Source organism: Microcebus murinus, chromosome 24 (assembly GCF_040939455.1).
Source record: "Microcebus murinus isolate Inina chromosome 24, M.murinus_Inina_mat1.0, whole genome shotgun sequence".
Classification (NCBI taxonomy): Eukaryota; Metazoa; Chordata; class Mammalia; order Primates; family Cheirogaleidae; genus Microcebus; species Microcebus murinus.
The window spans coordinates 31,689,306-31,708,331 of NC_134127.1; the positions used below are offsets into that span (position 1 = coordinate 31,689,306).

The window sequence follows — 19,026 nt, forward strand, 5'->3', positions numbered from 1 at the left end:
TTTCCAAACCCAGTAAGGAAGCCTTTCCCGAAACGGAAGAAAGAAACGAGCAAACAGAAACACCGGTAGCCCGCCCGGATCAGAGTCTGCCCCTGAGAGAAAGTACCCTGACCAGGTTCACCCGTGGGTGGGTGGCGAGCTAGCGGCGTTCAGAAGAGCGAGGCCCGCAGTCTGTGCAGAAGACACCTGCACTCGGGTGTGTGTGGCGGCACAATTCCCAAGCAGCTCCAAATGGTAATCCAAAGAGAAGCCAGGGAGTTCCCAACGCCCCAGGTGTCCGCAGCCCACGACTGGCTGCTGTGGGAATGCGAAGCCCGGCTCCTTGTCTCAGAGCGGGACAACCAGGAGGTGTGATGTCCACTCCGGGGGTTCCCAGGAGGATGAGGCTGAAGCTGGGACTTGGCCTGAAAGTGTCCCCTCGCATGGGCACCCCCTTCCGCTTCCGGCTCCTCTACCCCTGGTGCCCCTCCATCCAGGGGCCAGACCTTAAAAAATCACCCGCAAGAGAATCCTGGTCCCAAAGAAGCCCTCTGGGGGACCCGTGCTGAGAGAGCTTGTGGGCATGGCCCGCTGGGGCTCTGCCCGACCCAGGGCTGGGAGATGCAACCTCCCAGCTCTGGGTCCCTGCAGGAAGTGTTGGCAAGCACTGGGCCAGTCCTCCAAAGGCCCAGGTGCAGGGAGCCCAGGCCAAGCAGCCTGTGCAAGAAGCCACATGCCGTGCCACCCCGGGAACACGACTGCAGGTCACGGTCCCTCCCTCCCCCCACTCCTCTTCCTCCTCCTCCTCCTCCTCCTCCTCCTCCTCCTCCACCTCCTCCTCCCCACCCCCGACATGGCGCAGGGCTCAGAGACACCTCAGACGCTGCTACCAAAGTCCACAGGGCATCGGTTGCTACTCCAAAGCACCCGAGCAGACCGCGTTGTCCAGCCAGCCCCGGGGCCTCCCTGGGGTGCCCACACAAAAGTGCAGACAACCACCGGACTCGCAATGTCAGTTTGAGGATGTTTCTGCCACTCTAAGGACCCGCAGGCCAGCTGGGCCTTCGGGCAGGACAGAGAGCCCCGGAATCCGACGTGGAGAGCTGCGTGTACGTCCCCATCAGGAGGCGGTCCCCACCTCCCCGGCTCTCCCCTTGCGGGGAGCGGCAGCTGCAGGGCCTCAGGGAAGACACCAGGCTGAGCCCCCGCGGCACAGCGGGGCACCTGAGCCAGACTGCTGAGGCCGCCCTGCTGCCGGGTTCCCGGAGGGCTTCCTGGAAGCAGCGTCCACACCAAGCCCTTGGAAGGCCCAGGCGATGGAGGAGCCGGTCAGGCAGGGTCCTAGGAGGGTGACGGGCGGGGAGGAGCGTGTAAGGCAGGGGCAGAGGACGGTGACAGGCCGGGCGGGAAGGAGCCGGTCAGGCAGGGGCCCAGGACGGTGACCGGCCGGGTGGGGAGGAGCGAGTCAGGCAGGGGCCGAGGTGAGGGGCCGGGCGGGGAGGAGGGTGTCAGGCAGGGGCAGAGGACAGTGACAGGCCGGGCGGGAAGGAGCCGGTCAGGCAGGGGCCCAGGACAGTGACGGGCCTGGCAGGGGAGGAGCGCGTCAGGCAGGGGCAGAGGAGACGGGCTGGGTAAGGGTTAGGGTTACAGTTAGGGCACAATTCACAATCGCAAAGATGTGGAAGCGACCCGAGTGCCCATCCATCCAGGAGTGCATTAATAACATGTGGCGCGTGGACACCACGGAGTGCTATTCGGCTATGAGGAGCAGCGGTGAGAGGGCGCCTCTCGTGCTCTCCTGGCCAGAGCTGGAACCCGTTCCAGTAAGCCAAGTATCCCAAGAATGGACACACGAGCACCACGTGAGCGCGCTCACCAGCAAATTGGTAGGAACGGATGGACACCTAAGTGGACTGAGGGGAATCACCTTCATCGGGTGGGTGTCGGGCGGGCGTGGGGAGGGGGTGGACATACACATCCATTAGGGAGGGGGTGGGTGCGCACCAACTGGGGGATGGGCGCGCTTGGAGCTCTGACCCGAGGGGGGAGGCGGGGAAAGAGCAATGCACCTGACCTTAACCTTGGTACCCTCACAATAGGCTGGGAGAAAATGAGAAATAAATGAATAAGAAAACAGGGGCTGGGGGGCAGGGGCAATACATGTCACCTCAATGCTTGGACTCCCATCATCTGCTTGGAAAGAGAGAGAAAAGAAAATGCAATAATAGAGATAAGAGACACTTTTTAAGAAAATGAATCCGAAAAGTAAAAGGAGGCCTGTGGAGCAGGTCTGGGTGTGACTCCGGATCCCCCAACATCTGGTGCCACCACCAAAGATTCCTAGGTGTAGCCCATAGAACCCCGAAAGCAACGGGACGAGTTCTGGTCACATACTCCCTCAAATTACATCCTGGAATGCTTCCGGAACTCCCTCCCCTCTCAGACTCTCAAGGTTTCCTCCAGCGTGTCGGTTCCCACAGACCAGACCTTTGGTCTGAGACCTGACAGTCCAGATGGCACGCATGCTGCCGCGTGGCGGCGGTGCCGCGGCTCGGGACAAGAGGAGGCCCCACGGTGTGGGCTGTGGTGGCAGGCACCCCGGGGGGCGCTGAGGGTGGGGGTGATCCGCGGGACCCGCCGCCGCCACCGCAGTAGCACTCCCAGAAAGGGGACAGAATGAGAGGCAAAAAAAAAAGAAAAGTAAAGAAAAAAAAAAGCCTCCGGCACCCGGTATTCCCAGGCGGTCTCCCATGCAAGTACTAACCAGGACGGAAGCTGCTTAGCTTCGGAGATCAGAAGAGATGGGAAGCGTTCAGGGTGGTGTGGCCTTAGACGGCGGAGGGCGCCCCTGCCCCGCTCAAGAAGCCGAGTCTCACTGCACTTCCCCGCGATAGCTCTGCCCCGCGCCGGGCCGGGCCTGTTGAGTTCGCCGGTCGGACAGGGCCTGTTGAGTTCGCGGGACTGAGGTGAGGGACGGGGCGGGGGGCTGTCTCTCCACACACAGACACACAGACACACAGACACACAGACACAGACACACACACACACACACACACGATGTGCCTCCACGGCTGGACCCGCCAAGGTGGGGACCTTCCAGCCCCCCTCCTCTCCTCACCTCGCCTCCTTCACCTACCCGCTCCCCACTCCCAGGGCGCCGGCCGCCGCTGACTGCGCACGCGTGGGGCGCTCGCCCTTTGCCCCCAGCCAGGGGCCGGCCTCACGCACAACCCCTTTCACCTGCGCCCCCAGCCCTGTGGGTGGGCTGCCGCCTATTCCCCCGGGCCAGGGCTGCGGCACAGCGCATGGGGGAGGCGAGCGAGTGTAGGGGCGTCTCTCGGGATGTGTCCCATGGGTGGGGTGGGGTGGCGTGGCCTGTGGGGCGCTGAAGAAACCAGTCCCCTCCATCTCCTACCTCTGGAAAACCCCCAAGCCCTTGGAGAATGCCGGCACCGCGACCGTGGGGGCCGGGACCCTGCTCTGTGTCCTCCTGTGGCCCAGTCCAAGGGGCCTGGGCCTGGCCGGGGCTGCATTGGACCCCAACCACCCTGGGGTGTGGACTTGCTAAAAGTCGGCGATTAGATATTGGATTCGAGCTTCATTGAGGTCTTTTCACTAATGAATGCACCGAAAAGAGTTTCCTAATCCATCTGTGAGGGTGGCAACTGAAAGAGAATTTTAAAGCTGACAGAATAGGCGAGGAAAGGCATAGGAGATTTCCAAACCCAGTAAGGAAGCCTTTCCCGAAACGGAAGAAAGAAACGAGCAAACAGAAACACCGGTAGCCCGCCCGGATCAGAGTCTGCCCCTGAGAGAAAGTACCCTGACCAGGTTCACCCGTGGGTGGGTGGCGAGCTAGCGGCGTTCAGAAGAGCGAGGCCCGCAGTCTGTGCAGAAGACACCTGCACTCGGGTGTGTGTGGCGGCACAATTCCCAAGCAGCTCCAAATGGTAATCCAAAGAGAAGCCAGGGAGTTCCCAACGCCCCAGGTGTCCGCAGCCCACGACTGGCTGCTGTGGGAATGCGAAGCCCGGCTCCTTGTCTCAGAGCGGGACAACCAGGAGGTGTGATGTCCACTCCGGGGGTTCCCAGGAGGATGAGGCTGAAGCTGGGACTTGGCCTGAAAGTGTCCCCTCGCATGGGCACCCCCTTCCGCTTCCGGCTCCTCTACCCCTGGTGCCCCTCCATCCAGGGGCCAGACCTTAAAAAATCACCCGCAAGAGAATCCTGGTCCCAAAGAAGCCCTCTGGGGGACCCGTGCTGAGAGAGCTTGTGGGCATGGCCCGCTGGGGCTCTGCCCGACCCAGGGCTGGGAGATGCAACCTCCCAGCTCTGGGTCCCTGCAGGAAGTGTTGGCAAGCACTGGGCCAGTCCTCCAAAGGCCCAGGTGCAGGGAGCCCAGGCCAAGCAGCCTGTGCAAGAAGCCACATGCCGTGCCACCCCGGGAACACGACTGCAGGTCACGGCCCCTCCCTCCCCCCACTCCTCTTCCTCCTCCTCCTCCTCCTCCTCCTCCTCCTCCTCCACCTCCTCCTCCCCACCCCCGACATGGCGCAGGGCTCAGAGACACCTCAGACGCTGCTACCAAAGTCCACAGGGCATCGGTTGCTACTCCAAAGCACCCGAGCAGACCGCGTTGTCCAGCCAGCCCCGGGGCCTCCCTGGGGTGCCCACACAAAAGTGCAGACAACCACCGGACTCGCAATGTCAGTTTGAGGATGTTTCTGCCACTCTAAGGACCCGCAGGCCAGCTGGGCCTTCGGGCAGGACAGAGAGCCCCGGAATCCGACGTGGAGAGCTGCGTGTACGTCCCCATCAGGAGGCGGTCCCCACCTCCCCGGCTCTCCCCTTGCGGGGAGCGGCAGCTGCAGGGCCTCAGGGAAGACACCAGGCTGGGCCCCCGCGGCACAGCGGGGCACCTGAGCCAGACTGCTGAGGCCGCCCTGCTGCCGGGTTCCCGGAGGGCTTCCTGGAAGCAGCGTCCACACCAAGCCCTTGGAAGGCCCAGGCGATGGAGGAGCCGGTCAGGCAGGGTCCTAGGAGGGTGACGGGCGGGGAGGAGCGTGTAAGGCAGGGGCAGAGGACGGTGACAGGCCGGGCGGGAAGGAGCCGGTCAGGCAGGGGCCCAGGACGGTGACCGGCCGGGTGGGGAGGAGCGAGTCAGGCAGGGGCCGAGGTGAGGGGCCGGGCGGGGAGGAGGGTGTCAGGCAGGGGCAGAGGACGGTGACAGGCCGGGCGGGAAGGAGCCGGTCAGGCAGGGGCCCAGGACAGTGACGGGCCTGGCAGGGGAGGAGCGCGTCAGGCAGGGGCAGAGGAGACGGGCTGGGTAAGGGTTAGGGTTACAGTTAGGGCACAATTCACAATCGCAAAGATGTGGAAGCGACCCGAGTGCCCATCCATCCAGGAGTGCATTAATAACATGTGGCGCGTGGACACCACGGAGTGCTATTCGGCTATGAGGAGCAGCGGTGAGAGGGCGCCTCTCGTGCTCTCCTGGCCAGAGCTGGAACCCGTTCCAGTAAGCCAAGTATCCCAAGAATGGACACACGAGCACCACGTGAGCGCGCTCACCAGCAAATTGGTAGGAACGGATGGACACCTAAGTGGACTGAGGGGAATCACCTTCATCGGGTGGGTGTCGGGCGGGCGTGGGGAGGGGGTGGACATACACATCCATTAGGGAGGGGGTGGGTGCGCACCAACTGGGGGATGGGCGCGCTTGGAGCTCTGACCCGAGGGGGGAGGCGGGGAAAGAGCAATGCACCTGACCTTAACCTTGGTACCCTCACAATAGGCTGGGAGAAAATGAGAAATAAATGAATAAGAAAACAGGGGCTGGGGGGCAGGGGCAATACATGTCACCTCAATGCTTGGACTCCCATCATCTGCTTGGAAAGAGAGAGAAAAGAAAATGCAATAATAGAGATAAGAGACACTTTTTAAGAAAATGAATCCGAAAAGAAAAGTAAAAGGAGGCCTGTGGAGCAGGTCTGGGTGTGACTCCGGATCCCCCAACATCTGGTGCCACCACCAAAGATTCCTAGGTGTAGCCCATAGAACCCCGAAAGCAACGGGACGAGTTCTGGCCACATACTCCCTCAAATTACATCCTGGAATGCTTCCGGAACTCCCTCCCCTCTCAGACTCTCAAGGTTTCCTCCAGCGTGTCGGTTCCCACAGACCAGACCTTTGGTCTGAGACCTGACAGTCCAGATGGCACGCATGCTGCCGCGTGGCGGCGGTGCCGCGGCTCGGGACAAGAGGAGGCCCCACGGTGTGGGCTGTGGTGGCAGGCACCCCGGGGGGCGCTGAGGGTGGGGGTGATCCGCGGGACCCGCCGCCGCCACCGCAGTAGCACTCCCAGAAAGGGGACAGAATGAGAGGCAAAAAAAAAAGAAAAGTAAAGAAAAAAAAAAGCCTCCGGCACCCGGTATTCCCAGGCGGTCTCCCATGCAAGTACTAACCAGGACGGAAGCTGCTTAGCTTCGGAGATCAGAAGAGATGGGAAGCGTTCAGGGTGGTGTGGCCTTAGACGGCGGAGGGCGCCCCTGCCCCGCTCAAGAAGCCGAGTCTCACTGCACTTCCCCGCGATAGCTCTGCCCCGCGCCGGGCCGGGCCTGTTGAGTTCGCCGGTCGGACAGGGCCTGTTGAGTTCGCGGGACTGAGGTGAGGGACGGGGCGGGGGGCTGTCTCTCCACACACAGACACACAGACACACAGACACACAGACACAGACACACACACACACACACACACACGATGTGCCTCCACGGCTGGACCCGCCAAGGTGGGGACCTTCCAGCCCCCCTCCTCTCCTCACCTCGCCTCCTTCACCTACCCGCTCCCCACTCCCAGGGCGCCGGCCGCCGCTGACTGCGCACGCGTGGGGCGCTCGCCCTTTGCCCCCAGCCAGGGGCCGGCCTCACGCACAACCCCTTTCACCTGCGCCCCCAGCCCTGTGGGTGGGCTGCCGCCTATTCCCCCGGGCCAGGGCTGCGGCACAGCGCATGGGGGAGGCGAGCGAGTGTAGGGGCGTCTCTCGGGATGTGTCCCATGGGTGGGGTGGGGTGGCGTGGCCTGTGGGGCGCTGAAGAAACCAGTCCCCTCCATCTCCTACCTCTGGAAAACCCCCAAGCCCTTGGAGAATGCCGGCACCGCGACCGTGGGGGCCGGGACCCTGCTCTGTGTCCTCCTGTGGCCCAGTCCAAGGGGCCTGGGCCTGGCCGGGGCTGCATTGGACCCCAACCACCCTGGGGTGTGGACTTGCTAAAAGTCGGCGATTAGATATTGGATTCGAGCTTCATTGAGGTCTTTTCACTAATGAATGCACCGAAAAGAGTTTCCTAATCCATCTGTGAGGGTGGCAACTGAAAGAGAATTTTAAAGCTGACAGAATAGGCGAGGAAAGGCATAGGAGATTTCCAAACCCAGTAAGGAAGCCTTTCCCGAAACGGAAGAAAGAAACGAGCAAACAGAAACACCGGTAGCCCGCCCGGATCAGAGTCTGCCCCTGAGAGAAAGTACCCTGACCAGGTTCACCCGTGGGTGGGTGGCGAGCTAGCGGCGTTCAGAAGAGCGAGGCCCGCAGTCTGTGCAGAAGACACCTGCACTCGGGTGTGTGTGGCGGCACAATTCCCAAGCAGCTCCAAATGGTAATCCAAAGAGAAGCCAGGGAGTTCCCAACGCCCCAGGTGTCCGCAGCCCACGACTGGCTGCTGTGGGAATGCGAAGCCCGGCTCCTTGTCTCAGAGCGGGACAACCAGGAGGTGTGATGTCCACTCCGGGGGTTCCCAGGAGGATGAGGCTGAAGCTGGGACTTGGCCTGAAAGTGTCCCCTCGCATGGGCACCCCCTTCCGCTTCCGGCTCCTCTACCCCTGGTGCCCCTCCATCCAGGGGCCAGACCTTAAAAAATCACCCGCAAGAGAATCCTGGTCCCAAAGAAGCCCTCTGGGGGACCCGTGCAGAGAGAGCTTGTGGGCATGGCCCGCTGGGGCTCTGCCCGACCCAGGGCTGGGAGATGCAACCTCCCAGCTCTGGGTCCCTGCAGGAAGTGTTGGCAAGCACTGGGCCAGTCCTCCAAAGGCCCAGGTGCAGGGAGCCCAGGCCAAGCAGCCTGTGCAAGAAGCCACATGCCGTGCCACCCCGGGAACACGACTGCAGGTCACAGCCCCTCCCTCCCCCCACTCCTCTTCCTCCTCCTCCTCCTCCTCCTCCTCCTCCACCTCCTCCTCCCCACCCCCGACATGGCGCAGGGCTCAGAGACACCTCAGACGCTGCTACCAAAGTCCACAGGGCATCGGTTGCTACTCCAAAGCACCCGAGCAGACCGCGTTGTCCAGCCAGTCCCTGGGCCTCCCTGGGGTGCCCACACAAAAGTGCAGACAACCACCGGACTCGCAATGTCAGTTTGAGGATGTTTCTGCCACTCTAAGGACCCGCAGGCCAGCTGGGCCTTCGGGCAGGACAGAGAGCCCCGGAATCCGACGTGGAGAGCTGCGTGTACGTCCCCATCAGGAGGCGGTCCCCACCTCCCCGGCTCTCCCCTTGCGGGGAGCGGCAGCTGCAGGGCCTCAGGGAAGACACCAGGCTGGGCCCCCGCGGCACAGCGGGGCACCTGAGCCAGACTGCTGAGGCCGCCCTGCTGCCGGGTTCCCGGAGGGCTTCCTGGAAGCAGCGTCCACACCAAGCCCTTGGAAGGCCCAGGTGATGGAGGAGCCGGTCAGGCAGGGTCCTAGGAGGGTGACGGGCGGGGAGGAGCGTGTAAGGCAGGGGCAGAGGACGGTGACAGGCCGGGCGGGAAGGAGCCGGTCAGGCAGGGGCCCAGGACGGTGACCGGCCGGGTGGGGAGGAGCGAGTCATGCAGGGGCCGAGGTGAGGGGCCGGGCGGGGAGGAGGGTGTCAGGCAGGGGCAGAGGACGGTGACAGGCCGGGCGGGAAGGAGCCGGTCAGGCAGGGGCCCAGGACGGTGACCGGCCGGGTGGGGAGGAGCGAGTCAGGCAGGGGCCGAGGTGAGGGGCCGGGCGGGGAGGAGGGTGTCAGGCAGGGGCAGAGGAAGGTGACAGGCCGGGCGGGAAGGAGCCGGTCAGTCAGGGGCCCAGGACAGTGACGGGCCTGGCCGGGGAGGAGCGCGTCAGGCAGGGGCAGAGGAGACGGGCTGGGTAAGGGTTAGGGTTACAGTTAGGGCACAATTCACAATCGCAAAGATGTGGAAGCGACCCGAGTGCCCATCCATCCAGGAGTGCATTAATAACATGTGGCGCGTGGACACCACGGAGTGCTATTCAGCTAGGAGGAGCAGCGGTGAGAGGGCACCTCTCGTGCTCTCCTGGCCAGAGCTGGAACCCATTCCAGTAAGCCAAGTATTCCAAGAATGGACACACGAGCACCACGTGAGTGCGCTCACCAGCAAATTGGTAGGAACGGATGGACACCTAAGTGGACAGAGGGGAATCACCTTCATCGGGTGGGTTTCGGGCGGGTGGGGGGAGGGGATGGGCATACACCTCCATTAGGTATGGAGTGGGTGTGCACCGACTGTGGGATGGGCACACTTGAAGCTCTGACCTGAGGGGGGAGGTTGGGAGAGGGCAATGTACCCGACCTTAACATTGGTACCCCCACAATACGCTGGAACGACATCAGAGGTAAATGAATAAGAACACAGGGGGGAGGGGGGCACGGGCAACACATGTCACCTGAATACTTGTACTCCCATCATCTGCTTGAAAAGAGAGAGAAAAGAAAATCAATGATAGAGGTAGAGACACTTTTTAAAAATAATGAATCCGAAGAGAAAAGTAAAAGGAGGCCTGTGGAGCCGGTCTGGGTGTGACTCCGGATCCCCCAACATCAGGTGCCACCACTCTAGAATCCTACGTGTAGCCCATAGAACCCCAAAACCAATGGGACGAGTTCTGGTCACATACTCCCTCAAAATGACCTCCTGGCCTTCTTCTGGAACTCCGTCCCCTCTCAGACTCTCAAGGTTTCCTCCAGCGTGTCGGTTCCCAAAGAGCAGACGCTGTGAGGATCTTCCCGTATCCACACACCCACGGGAGACAGGCAGGCGGGGTCGTGTGTGGAACTGGCTGTGTCCACACACCTATGGGTGATGGTCAGGCAGGGCACAGTGTGGAACTTGCTGTGTCCACACACCCACTGGTGATGGGCAGGAAGGGCGCTGTGTGGACATGGCTGTTTCCACTGATTCACGGCAGACGGGCAGGTAGGGCGCTGTGTGGATCTGGGTGTGTCCACACACCCACGGGAGACGGGCAGGCAGGGCGCAGTTGGAACTGGCTGTTTCCCCACACCCATGGGATACGGTCAGGCCGGGCGCGGTGTGGATCCGGCTGTGTCCACTCACCCATGAGACGGGCAGGCAGGACTCAGTGTGGATGTTGCTGTGTCCACTCACCCATGGGAGACGGGCAGGCAGAGCTCTGAGTGGAACTGGCTGTGTCCACTCACCCACGGGAGATGGGCAGGCAGGGCGCAGTGTGGATGTGGCTGTATCCACACACCCACGGGAGACGGTCAGGCAGAATGCTGTGTGGATGTGGCTTGTCCACACACCCACGGGAGATGGGCAGGCTGGGCACCTAGTGGATCGGGCTGAGTCCACACACCCAAGGGAGACGGGCAGGTAGGGCACAGTGTGGATGTGACTGTGTCCACTCACCCCCGGTAGACCGGCAGGCTGGGTGCAGTGTGAAACTGGCTGTCGGCACACACCAAAGGGAGACGGGCAAGCAGGGCGCATTGTGGACCTGGCTGTGTCCACTCACCCATGGGTGACGGGCAGGCAGGGCGCAGTGTGGACTGGCTGTGTCCACACACTCACGAGAGATGAGCAGGCAGGGCTCAGTGTGGAACTGGCTGTGTCCACACACCCATGAGAGACGGGCAGGCCGTGCGCTGTGCTGATCTGGGTGTGTCCACACACCCTTGGGAGACTGGCAGGCCGTGCGCTGTGTTGATCTGGCTGAGTCCACACACCCACGGGAGACAGGCAGGCAGGACGCTGTGTGTAACTGGCTGTGTCCACACACCCATGGGTGACGGGAAGGCAGGGCACAGTGTGGAACTTGCTGTGTCCACACTCCCACCGGAGACTGGCAGGAAGGGCGCTGTGTGGACATGGCTTTTTCCACTGACCCACAGGAGATGGGCAGGCAGGGCGCTCTGTGGACTTGGCTGTGTCCACTCACCCAAAGGAGACAGGCAGGCAGGGCGCTGTGTGGATCTGGGTGTGTCCACACACCAACGGGAGACGGGCATGCAGGGCGCAGTTGGAACAGGCTGTGTCCACAAACCCTTGGAAAACGGTCAGGCAGGTTGCTGTGTGGATCTGGCTGTGTCCACACACCCAAGGGAGATGGGCAGGCTGGGCGCTGTGTGGAACTGGCTGTGTCCACTCACCCACAGGAGACGGGCAGGCATGGCTCAGTGTGGAACTGGCTGTGTCCACGCACCCATGGGGGTCGGTCTGGCAGGGTGCTGTGTGGATCTGGCCGTGTCCACACACCCACGGGAGACGAGCAGTCAGGGCACAGTGTGGAACTTGCTGTGTCCACATACCCACTGGAGACTGGCAGGAAGGGCGCTTTGTGTACATGGCTGTTTCCACTGACCCACGGGAGACAGGCAGGCAGGGCGCTCTGTGGACGTGGCTGTGTCCACTCTCCCAAAGGAGAGAGGCAGGCAGGGCGCAGTGTGGATGTGCCTGTGTCCACTCACCCACGGGAGACGGGAAGGCAGTGTGCAGTGTGGATCTTGCCGTGTCCACACACCCACGGGAGACGGGCAGGCAGGGCGCAGTGTGGATGTGGCTGTTTCCACTCACCCACGGGAGACGGGAAGGTAGGGCAGAGTGTGGAACTTGCTATGTCCACTCACACATGGGCGACGGGCAGGTAGGGCAAAGTGTGGATCTTGCCGTGTCTACACACCCACCGAGGATGGGCAGGCAGGGCGCAGTGTGGAACTGGCTTTGTCCACTCACCCATGGGTGACGGGCAGACAGGGCGCAGTGTGGATGTGGCTATGTCCACTCACCCACGGGAGACTTGCAGGCAGGGCGCAGTGTGGATCGGGCTGTGTCTACTCACCCATGCCTGACGGGCTGGCAGGGAACAGTGTGGATCTTGCCCTGTCCACACACCCACGGCAGACTTGCAGGCAGGGTGCAGTGTGGATCGGGCTGTGTCCACACACCCATGTGTGACGGGCAGGCAGGGCGCTGTGTGGATGTGGCTGTGTCCACTCACCCATGGGAGACGGGCAGGCAGGGCGCTGTGTGGATGTGGCTGTGTCCACTCACCCATGGGAGACGGGCAAGCTGGGTGCCGTGTGGATCTGGCTGTGTCCACTCACCCATGGGTGATGGGCAGGCAGGGCACAGAGTGAACTAGCTGTGTCCACACAAGCACAGGAGACGGGCAGGCAGAGCTCTGTGTGGAACTTGCTGTGACCACACACGCATGCGAGACGGGCAGGCAGGGCGCAGTGTGGATCTGGCTGTGTCCACTCACTCACGGGAGACGGGCAGGCTGGGTGCCGTGTGGATCTGGCTGTGTCCACACACCCACAGGAGACGGGCAGGCAGGGCGCAGTGTGCATCTTGCTGTGTCCATACACCCACGGGAGACGGGCAGTCGGGGCGCAGTGTGGATGTGGCTGTATCCACTCACCCATGGGAGACGGGCAGGTAGGGCGCAGTGTGGAACTAGCTGTGTCCACTCAAACATGGGTGATGGGCCGGCAGGGCACAATTTGGAACTGGCTGTGTCCACACACCCACCGGAGAGGGGCAGGCAGGGCTCTGTATAGAAATGGCTATGTCCACATACCCACGGGAGACGGGCAGGCAGGGTGCAGTGTGGATCTGGCTGTGTCCACTCAACCACGGGAGACGGGCAGGCAGGGTGCAGTGTGGATCTGGCTGTGTCCATTCACCCATGGGTGATGGGCAGGCAGGGCGCAGTGTGGAACTGGCTGTGTCCACACACCCATGGGAGACGGGCAGGCCGTGCGCTGTGTTGATCTGGCTGTGTCCACTCACCCACGGGAGACGGGCAGGCTGGGCGCTGAGTTGATCTGGATGTGTCCCCACACCGATTAGAGATGGGCATGAAGGGCGCAGTGTGGAACTGGGTGTGTCCACACACCCACGGGAGTCGGGCAGGCAGGGCGCAGTGGATCTGGCTGTGTCCACTCACCCATGGGTGACAGGCAGGCAGGGCGCAGTGTGGAACTGGCTGTGACCACACACCCATGGGAGACGGCAGGCCGTGCGCTGTGTTGATCTGGGTGTGTCCACACACCCATGGGAGACTAGCAGGCCGTGCGCTGTGTTGATCTGGGTGTGTCCACACACCCACGGGAGACAGGCAGGCAGGGCGCAGTGTGGAACTGGCTGTGTCCACTCACCCACGGGAGACGGGCAAGCAGGGCTCTGTGTGGAACTGGCTGTCTACACAGCCCATGGGAGACGGTCAGGCAGGGCGCTGTGTGGAACTTGCTGTGTCCACACACTCACCAGAGACAAGCAGGCAGGGCGCAGTGTGGATCTGGCTGTGTCCACTAACCCACGGGAGACGGGCAGGCAGGGCGCTGTGTGGATCTTGCCGTGTCCACACAGCCACGGGAGATGGGCAGGCAGGGCGCTGTCTGGGTCTGGCTGTGTCCAATTACCCATGGGTGACGGGCAGGCAGGGCGCTGTGTGGATCTGGCTGTGTTCACACACCCACGGGAGACGGGCAGGCAGGGAGCAGTGTGGAACTGGCTGTGTCTACACACCCTCAGGAGACGGGCAGGCACGGCGCTTTGTGGATCTAGATGTTTCCACACAACCATGGGATACGGTCAGGCAGGGTGCTGTGTGGATGTGGCTGTGTCCACACACCCACGGGAGACGGGCAGGCAGGGCACATTGTGGATGTGTCTGTGTCCACTCACCCACAAGAGATGGGCAGGAAGGGCGCAGTGTGGAACCGGCTGTGTCCACTCACCCACGGGATACAGGCAGGTAGGGTGCAGTGTGGATCTTGCCGTGTCCTCACACCCACGGGAGACGGGCAGGCAAGGCACAGTGTGGAACTGGCTGTGTCCACTCACCCATGGGTGACGGGCACACAGGGCACAGTGTAGAACTGGCTGTGTCCACTCACCCACGGGAGACGGGAAGGCAGGGCGCAGTGTGGATCTGGCTGTGTCCACTCACCCATGTGAGACTGGCAGGAAGGGTGCTGTGTGGATGTGGCTGTGTCCACTCACCCACACGAGATGGGCAGGCTGGGCACCGTGACAATCTGGCTGTGTCCACTCACCCACGGGAGACGGGCAGGCAGGGTGCAGTGTGGATCTGGCTGTGTCCACTCACCCACGGGAGACGGGCAGACAGGGCGCTGTATCTGGCTGTGTCCACACACCCATGGGAGACGTGCAGGCTGGGCGCCGTGTGGATCTGGTTGTGTCGACACACTCATGAGAGACGGACAGGCAGGGCACTGTGTGGATCTGGCTATGTCCACTAACCCACGGGAGACGGGCAGGCAGGTCGCGGCGCTGTGTGGATCTGGCTGTGTCTACTCACCCACGGGAGACGGGCAGGCAGGGCGCTGTGTGGATCTGCCTGTGTCTACTCAGCCACGGGAGACGGGCAGGCAGGGTGCAGTGTGGAACTGGCTGTGTCCACTCAACCACAGGAGACGGGCAGGTAGGGCACAGTGTGGATCTTGCCGTGTCCACACACTCATGGGAGACGGGCAGGCAGGGCCCAGTGTTGAACTGGCTGGTTCCACTCACCCAGGGGTGTCGGGCAGACAGGGTGCAGTGTGGAACTGGTGTGTCCACACACCCACGGGAAACGGGAGGCAGGGCGCAGTGTTGATGTGGCTGTGTCCACTCACCCACGGGAGATGGGCAGGCAGAGCGCAGTGTGGAACTTGCTGTGTCCACACACCCATGGGAGATGGTCAGGCAAGGTGCTTTGTGGATGTGGCTGTGTCCACTCACCAATGGGAGACGGGCAGGCTGGGCGCCGTGTGTATCTGGCTCTGTCCACTCACCCACTGGAGATGGGCAGGCAGCGCGCAGTGTGGATCCTGCTGTTTCCACTCAACCACGGGAGACGGGCAGGCAGGGCGCAGTGTGGATCTGACTGTGTCCACTCACCCATGGGTGATGGGCAGGCAGAGCTCTGTGTGGATCTGGCTTTGTCCACACACCCAATGGAGACGGGAAGGCAGGGCGCTGTTTGGATCTGGGTGTGTCCACTTACCCATGGGATATGGTCAGGCAGGGCGCTGTGTGGAACTGGCTGTGTCCACTCACCCACAGGAGACAGGGAGGCAGGGCGCAGTGTCGATCTTGCCGTGTCCACACAGCCACAGGAGACGGGGAGGCAGGGCGCAGTGTGGATCTTGCCGTGTCCACACACCCACGGGAGACGGGATGGCAGGTTGCAGTGTGGATGTGGCTGTGTCCACTCACCCACGGGAGATGGGTAGGCAGGGCGCAGTGTAGATCTGGCTGTTTCCACTGACTCACGGTAGACGAGCAGGCAGGGCGCTGTGTGGATGTGGCTGTGTCCACTCACGCACGGGAGACGGGCAGGCTGGGCGCCATGTGGATGTTGCCGTGAACACACACTCACGGGAGACGGGCAGGGAGGGCGCTATGTGGATCTGGCTCTGTCCACTCACCCACGGCAGATGGGCAGGCAGGGCGCTGTGTGGAACATGCTGTGTCCACACATCCATGGGAGATGGTCAGAAAGGGTGCTGTGTGGATGTGGCTGTGTCCACTCACCCACCGGAGACGGGCAGGCAGGGCGCGGTGTGGATCTGGCTGTGTCCACACACCCACTGGAGACGGGCAGGCAGGGCGCGGTGTGGATCTGGCTGTGTCCACTCACCCATGGGAGACGGGCAGGAAGGGTGCTGTGTGGATGTGGCTGTGTCCACTCACCCACCGGAGACGGGCAGGCAGGGCGCTGTGTAGATCTGGCTGTGTCCACACACCCACCGGAGACGGGCAGGCAGGGCGCGGTGTGGATCTGGCTGTGTCCACACACCCATGGGGGACGGTCAGACAGGGTGCCAGACTTTTGGTCTGAGACCTGAGAGTCCAGATGCCACGCATGCTGCCGCGTGGCAGCGGTGTCGCGGCTTGGGACAAGAGGAGGCCCCACGGTGAGGGCTGGCGCGCCAGGCACCACGGCGGGCGCCGAGGGTGGGGGTCACCCCCACCCCGGCCGCTGCCGCCCTCCCAGAAAGGGGACAGAACAAGAGGCAAAAAAAAGAAGAAGAAGAAGAAGAAGCCTGTGGCACCCGGTATGCCCAGGCGGTCTCCCATCCAGGTACTAACGATGGCCCGACCCTCTTAGCTTCCAAGACCAGATGAGATAAGGGGCATTCAGGGTGGTGTGGCCACCCTCTGTGCTTCCCCGCCGCCTCCTCCAGCCCCAGGCCCCGTGGGCTCCCAGGGAAGAAGGGGGTGATGGGCGGGGCGGGGCAGGGTGGGGGGCTGTCTCTCTATACACACACACACACTCACACTAACACAAGATGCGCCTCCATGGCTGGACTCGCCAAGGTGGAGCCCTTCCAGCCCCCCTCGTCTCCTCCCCCGGCCTCCATCACCTACCCGCTGCCCACCCCCAGCCCGTCGCCACCGCTGACTGCCCACAGCGCGCCGTGCCAGATGCTCGCCCTTTGACCCCAGCCAGGGGCCGCCCTCCCCCACAACCCCTTTCAGCTGCGCCCCCCCCTCGCCCTGTGGGTGGGCTGCCGCCTATTCCCCCGGGCCAGGGCTGGGGCACAGCGCAAGGGGGAGGGGAGCCAGTGTATGGGGACTCTCTCTGGGGATGTGTCCCATGGGTGGGGTGGGGTGGGGTGGCGTGGTTTGTGGGGCGCTGAAGAAATCAGTCCCCTCCATCTCCTACCTCTGGAAAACGCCCAAGCCCGTGGAGAACTGCCGGCACCGCTTCCTGGGGGCTGGGACCCTCCTCTGTGTCCTCCTGTGGCCCGGTCCAAGGGGCCTGGGCCTGGCCGGGGCTGCATTGGACCCCGACCACCCTGGCGTGTGGACTCGCTAAAAATCGGCGATTAGATATTGGATTCCAGCTTCATTGAGGTCATTTCACTAATGAGTGCACCGGAAAGAGTTTCCTAATCCATCTCTGAGGGTGGCAACTGAAAGAGAATTTTAAAGCTGACAGAATAGGCGAGGAAAGGCATAGGAGATTTCCACACCCAAAAAGGAAGACTTTCCCGAAATGGAAGAAAGAAACGAGCAAACAGAGACACAGTTAGCCCCCCGGATCAGAGTCTGCCCCTGAGAGAAAGTACCCTGACCAGGTTCACCTGTGGGTGGGTCGCCAGCTGGCGGCATTCAGAAGAGCGAGGCCCGCAGTCTGTGCGGAAGACACCGGCACTCGGGTGTGTGTGGCGGCACAATTCACAAGCAGCTCCAGATGTTAAGCCAAGGAGAAGCCAGGGAGTTCCCAACCCCCCAGGTGTCCTCAGCCCACGACTGGCTGCTGGGGGAATGCGAAGCCCGGCTCCTTGTCTCAGAGCGGGGTTCCCAGGAGGATCAGGCTGAAGCTGGGACTTGGCCTGAAAGTGTCCCCTCGCATGGCCACCCCCTTCCCCTTCCTGCTCCTCTACTCCTGGTGCCCCTCCATCCAGGGGCCAGACCTTAAAGAGTCACCCGCAAGAGAATCCTGGTCCCAAAAGAGCCTTCTGGGGGACCCGTGCTGAGAGAGGTTGTGGGCATGGCCCGCTGGGGCTCTGCCTGACCCAGGGCTGAGAGATGCAACCTCCCAGCTCTGGGTCCCTGCAGGGGAAGCGTTGGCAAGCACAGGGCCAGTCCTCCAAAGGCCCAGGTGCAGGGAGCCCAGGCCAAGCAGCCACATCCACCGGACCCTCAATCTCAGTTTTCGGATGTTTTTGCCACTCTAAGGACCCGCAGGCCAGCTGGGCCTTCTGGCAGGACAGAGAGCCCCGGAATCCGATGTGGAGAGCTGGGTGTACGTCCCCACGAGGAGGCGGTCCCCACCTCCGCGGCTCTCCCCTTGCGGGGGGAAAAGCAGCCGCGGGGCCTCAGAGAAGACACCAGGCTGGGCGCCCACGGCACAGCGGGGGCACGTCCCCCGCAGGCCACTTAGCCATGGCCGCCACCAAAGATTCCTACGTGTAGCCCATAGAACCCCAAAAGCAACGGGACGAGTTCTGGTCACATACTCCCTCAAAATGACATCCTGGCCTTCTTCTGGAACTCCCTCCCCTCTCAGACTCTCAAGGTTTCCTCCAGCATGTCGGTTCCCACAGAGCAGACCTTTGGTCTGAGACCTGACAGTCCAGAAGCCACGCGTGCTGCCGCGTGACGGCGGTGTCGCGGCTTGGGACAAGAGGAGGCCCCACGGTGCGGGCTGGGGCGCCAGGCACCGCGGCGGGCCCTCAGGGTGGGGGTGACCCCCACCCCGGGCCGCCGCCTCGCTCCCAGAAAGGGGACAGAACAAGAGGCAAAACAACAACAACAAAAAAGAAGCAGCCTACGGCACCCGGTATTCCCAGGCGGTCTCCCATCCAAGTACTAACCAGGCCAGACCCTGCTTAGCTCCCGAGATCAGACGAGGTCGGGCGCGTTCAGGGTGGTGTGGCCCTAGACGGCGGAGGGCGCCCCTGCCCCGCTCAAGAAGCCGAGCCTCTCTGCGCTTCCCCACCGCCTCCTCCCACCCCAGGCCCCGCGCCGGGCCAGTCTGTTGAGTTCACAGGCCAGGTCCGGCGGGCTCTGAGGGACGGGGGTGACAGGCGGGGAGGGGCGGGGCAGGCAGGGAGCGGCGGACCGGGGTGGGGGGCTGTCTCTCTCTATACACACACACACACACACACTCACACTCACTCACTCACACTCACATAAGATGCGCCTCCACGGCTGGACTCGCCAAGGTGGAGACCTTCCAGCCCCCTTCCTCTCCTCGCCTGGCCTCCTTCACCTACCCGCCCCCCACCCCCAGCTCCTGGCCGCCGCCACCGCC

The 19,026-nt window shown here is 62.8% G+C and overlaps 1 non-coding gene across 1 annotated transcript; it reads right to left on the reverse strand.

The window, feature by feature from the left end:
- Positions 1-18,537: 18,537 nt before the first annotated feature.
- LOC142864208 (5S ribosomal RNA) lies at positions 18,538-18,656 on the reverse strand. Its single transcript, XR_012914793.1, has one exon. It is a non-coding gene; the product is annotated as a 5S ribosomal RNA (ribosomal RNA).
- Positions 18,657-19,026: the final 370 nt, after the last annotated feature.